This window comes from Acyrthosiphon pisum, chromosome X (assembly GCF_005508785.2).
Source record: "Acyrthosiphon pisum isolate AL4f chromosome X, pea_aphid_22Mar2018_4r6ur, whole genome shotgun sequence".
Taxonomy (NCBI): Eukaryota; Metazoa; Arthropoda; class Insecta; order Hemiptera; family Aphididae; genus Acyrthosiphon; species Acyrthosiphon pisum.
The window spans coordinates 106,647,550-106,653,202 of NC_042493.1; the positions used below are offsets into that span (position 1 = coordinate 106,647,550).

At 29.8% G+C, this 5,653-nt stretch overlaps 1 long non-coding RNA gene across 1 annotated transcript; it reads left to right on the forward strand.

Moving 5' to 3' along the window:
- The first annotated feature begins 252 nt into the window (after nt 1-252).
- On the forward strand, nt 253-4,898 carry LOC107884178. Its single transcript, XR_003838674.1, has 5 exons — nt 253-366; nt 430-622; nt 3,852-3,986; nt 4,069-4,195; nt 4,437-4,898. It is a non-coding gene; the product is annotated as an uncharacterized LOC107884178 (long non-coding RNA).
- The last annotated feature ends 755 nt before the right edge of the window (nt 4,899-5,653 follow it).

Sequence of the window (5,653 nt, forward strand, 5' to 3'; positions counted from 1 at the left end):
CCTACTATTTTTTTGAAAATTAAAACACAAATTTCAAAAATAATTGTTATTAAGAGTGCCTTGTTAATAATTTACGGGGGGCTAAATTTGCATTTTACGGTCTTATGTAATATTTCCTATCAACTATTCTTGTAGAATAAGTAAATAATAAAAAAAAAAATCACATAGATATATCAATATACCTAAATACCTACATACTTGCTTAAAATTTTTTTAGGCCTATAAATCATTTGTTCTTGTTTTGTTCTTTAGTTGGTTAAACATACTGTCAGTAAAAAAGACGATCGTACAACATTATAAAAATTATATAAACCACATATTGGAAAGCAGAACGTAGTTTTAAATGATTAGATTTGAGGAATCTGAGTGAGTACAAGAATAAAAATAAGCACTAAAATATAAATATATTGTTAATTAATATGTTTACAGGTCTTTAAAATCAAACGTGTACCTACCCAATAACAATACCTCGCCCCTATTGCCATTGTTCCGTTATCAATAACTTTGGCCGCTTCGGTATGCTCCAATAACACCAATCGTTTTGTTTTCATAGTTCAAAGTTTGTGCCATGTGATCCACATCTATCGACTTTGTCTTACTGGCTCTTACCACATCAGAAATCGTAAGTAACCCGAGTGCCGACTGTAGCTCTATTCCACATAATATAATATTTTGAGTTTCCAGAATAATAATATATTATGCATGAAGACAGAAGATTAGAGATAAGGAGACTAAACTCCTATAGCCTCCCGTTTATAAAGTGACCCGACAAAAAGTACACAGTTATTCTGTCACCAGGACCGCGTCGTTCGATAGGAGGGCTTCATTTCAATTATAGCATGTAGTACAATAGGGATTATGTACGTTTTTCAAATTATACTTGATTTATTATTCCTTACAATTACTTTATGATCTGAATCAGATCCAAAACATGTATACAGGAGTAGAAGGATTTCGATTAAAATTGGTTTCAATAATAAAACAAAATATATATATAATGATAATTAGCTATTAAGCACATGGATGATTTATATATGACTATTTATTATTCATCAAAATATTAAATTTATTAATGGACAATGTATACAATGACAAGGGTTTTAAATAATTCGCGGGCTTGGATCCAAAAGGTTCTACGTAAATATTTTATAAAATTCACTTTTTTCGTTATATAGGCTATGCATTTTACTGCGCTTTTTTCTAGCTAGTAATGAATTCAATATGTTAAGAATCAAAGAAGTTATTCAGTGCAAAAAAGTTCTATCTATCTTCAAAATAACACTCTTGCGAAACATAGATAGAACTGTTCTTAATTTATTTAATATTAGAACAAAAGGGTTCTATTTAAGTTAAAAACTATTTGGGATATTCCATTGTTGACGTTTGCCCGCATTTTGTTATCATATTAAGTTTATATATTAAATAATTATAATATTGTAAATAATGTTTATAATAATAATAATATCATTTTTATAATATTACGACACATTAATTTGACTGTGTTCTTAAATAAAATAAATAAAATAAGTTTGGGATCAGTATACATTATTTTGTATGGTACCTATATTGAAGAAGTTCTATGTGGTACAATACTTTTATTTATATTGCTTGCAAAAAGGTTCTATCTCATATTTGATTATTAATTTTTGGGCTAAAAGGTCCTCCCTCTAGAACTTTTTGGTTCCAAGTTTGGTTTTATCAATATTATTTGATAACCAAATTCCTTTTAAATTAACTAATGAGATAATATAAATTCTAATTTAATTTAAAATGTTTGATAATTTATATGTCCAAATCAAATAATTATAAGCTGAAAAATATTTAAATACATTGGCTTTTCTGAACAATTTCAAATTTACACAGAACCTTTTAGAACCCGCGAAATGTTATTAACGTTAATAACGTTTCATACCTATATTTATGTTTCTATAAGGTCTATTACATGCAAAGGTTATGTTGAAAAACGTCTAAGGCAACGTGAACCCATGAGTAGTTTTGACTGCTGCATAGCACGGAAAAAATGCCTAATAAAATAAGAAAAACAGTTTCAAATCCTCATAATAAAATTATAAAAAGTACTCAGAAATCAGCTGAACAGTTAAGTGTCTAGACTTAGAAATATGGTTAGTTAACAATACTTTAAATAGTCTTATATGGGCTTTTAAACACAAATTAAAAGGTGTATATTATAATGTATAAATTACTCAATGTGATGTATAGTATTTGTAATTGTTAACTCTAACGTTATTATCAAAATAACTTTTCATTATACAACATTAAGTACATTACTGTACTCTGTTCAAAATGAGATCATTACTGCGCGGCGACCAGTTTTCGTCGGGCGGCGGTCAGACATATGGTCAGAAGCCGTCCCCACTATAGCGACGCGTTGGGCACTGCCACGGAACAAAGCCACGCCCATGCGCACAACTAGGCCGCCGAGTAATAATCTCATTTTGAATAGAGTGTATATTATACCTACTTAAATAATTATAAATTTGATTTTAACAATCCATTTTTGTTGGTAAAATTGAATTTTAATCATTCTATATAATATTAAAATAAATATAATATTTTATTTTTAATCAAATATACTAATTCTATGTAACAATAGGTTAGTGAGTTAAGGAGAAAAATTAAGATAAAAGAGTTGTGTGCTTCCACAAATGAGGACATACTAATGAAGACAATCCAAGAACTGCCAAAAACTCAGTAGGAAGCAGTGAAAACATGCTTTGACGCTTCAAAAGTAGAAAGTTCTAATGACCGTTATACAGTTAATTGGATATAAGAATAAAAAGCAGAAAAATGTATGAACATTTACGAATACATAATATCCTGACACTTCCCTCTATAGAAACTATAAGAAATTACTTAAACCACACTAAAGGTGTTTATGGTTTTCAGCCAAGTACATTTAAATGTTTAAAGGAGAAATAAAATATTATAAATTTAGATGAAAGAAGAGGTAACATTTTTTTTATTGTTAATTTGTTGAAAAATTGCAATTCATTTTTTATTTAATTTATAAAAAGGTAACTTGGATGAAATTGTTTCATTTATCATTAGACTCGTCATCAAAGAAAATTTGAATTTTAAACTTTTTTTATAGCTAACACCTTTGAAATTTAATTACTCAGGTATATACTCAGGTATACTTTAACATGTCCTGGATTTGAATATTAAATCATAATTTATATTTCATTAAAATTCCAAAATATTGAAAAGAATGTACATTTATAGTAAATTATGTATATTGTATAATATGGGGTAAAACGTAGCCCTCCTATCGGACGACGCGCTCCTGGTGGCAGAATAGCTTTGCGACTTTTGTCAGGCCATATTTTGTATACAAAGGTTGGTCTTCTTATCTCTAATCTTAATGATATTATATATAAAATATTTGTGAGAACACGCCTAGACCTGCACTGTTGTAGATCCTCTATGGTGCAATAAATCCCCATTGTCTATTGGATCCCCGTGTCAAATAGATCACAATTTGTCAAATAGATTCCTCAAGAGCGTAGATTTTTATGCAATTACGTATTTTTTATGAATTCTAATAGTTTGAAGCTAATGACAATTTTTTTTTTTGTTTATTGCATATTTTTGTATATTTTTACAAAATTCAAAATGTATTACATTTTGAAGAAAAAATTTAAAAATGTATATGAAATAATATATTGTTAAGCATTCAATTAAACAGTACATTTTATAGGTACTAACTAATTATTCATTTTGATAATATTAAATTATAAATTACACAATTTTTTGCTTATTAAGAAGATATTTATAATTATAATTGTAAGTTATTTCATTTTTTTAAAACTATTATCTATACCTTTTGACAGTTCCAGTTTTAAATTATGGCACTGGATTACATTAATTCGATTTTTTTTTGCTGGGAAATTTTTGAAATAGCATGATTTAAAGATAACAATTTTGAAGTTGAAATATTTTTCAATTAAAAGTTACATGGATAACAGGTGAGTAATATTTTTTTTTTTTATTTCCTAATTATTATATTAGTGTTTATTTAGTTATTAAAAGTAATTAATTCTTTATTAGGTGTTTATGCAAATATGTTATTTGTGAGTGACCCTGTTTGTAAAACATATAATGTTCTAGAAGTAAGTCATCAAGACTTAAGATGCACATTGGAATCAATTATAAACCGGAGCCATGGGTTATCTAAGTAATATATTATTTTCACTAGCTTTAAAATTATTAAAATAAGTAATGTAAATGTTACTTCTAAGTAATTTATACTCTGAATAATCATTGCAAACTGTTTTTTAAATTCCAAAGTCTTCTTTAATCATTCCCCAAAACCTGCAAAATTATGTTCAAAATAAAATGTTGTGCAATGGCGCGTCGTAGAGTGTAAATTTGTTATATTACATTTAGTTTACAATAACATCTATTATAATTTGTAGGATAATTTGCAATGTCGTGCAAACAACAAGGTGTTGTGCAATTCCGAGCGGAGTTTGGTGGCCAATGAAAAGATTGCCAATGCCATGTTGAACTGGGAAAGATACAGGAGCGGCTAACAGGTCCAAGCTCCTCAGAAAGCACAGTTACATATTTCCTATTCAAGAAACACCTGTTTTTTAATCAGAACAACGTGGATGGACTTGTGGGAAAAGAAGTGTTGTACCATTAGGTGCTGCATGACCTCAATTCAATTTAAAATTGAACATTTTTTATGAAAATGTACAGATAATTATTGATTTTGAGCAAGGCTTGAGAAATGTCATTAATAGGGTTGTAATGGGTATGTATTAGAATGTATAACTGAAGGTATTATAAACCGCTTTTACTTATGCGGTTACTATACGTATACTATGCGGTTCTCCTTGTAAAAGCATTTAGCATAACAACCTATGAACACTGGTGGTGGTATTATTATATTGAAGTTATTATTGAGGTTATTATTGAGGTTATTATATTGAAGATTATTATTGATGTTATTGAAGTTATTGAATTTATAAAGGGTTATTGAATTATTATTGAAGTTTTATTAAAGGGCGTATTATTGAATTATTATTGAGATTTATTAAAAGGTATTATTGTGTACTTGTTTGGGCAGCAGGTCCGAAGTAAGGAGATTACGGTTTCCCGCTCCACCGATATTTGTAAAAATGTGAACCGGAAGAAAAGGAGACAAAAAAGAGAATTTGATGACACGATGTAAATGGTATTAATTTTATTCTCCTACCGTCTTACAACTATAACAATTAAGTGGCTAGGGGTGGGAGCTTATGACTAAAATAAATCACTACAACACAGAAATATTGTAAAATAGAAAAATAATTATATGGGTAACGTTACGTGACCCTGGAATGCAACGACGTGGAGTGTTGTGACCCGTGAAAATGGTTGACGAGCTCCCGGCGTGAATGACAGCAGCACCGGTGGACAACTCGTGTACGTTGATGCACCCACGAATACAAACGCTCGGTATATGACTCGTCGATAATCTCGCGAGGCAACGGCGGTCCTACCGTGACAACAACAGTATCGTGCGTGCAGACGACGCAGCGTGTATACACCGTGTGCACGGTGGTAAGCGGACGAACACTGCCGCAACAACGAGACGCAACGCGACGTATAAAATATGATATTATGTAGGTACTGTTACGAATGAGCA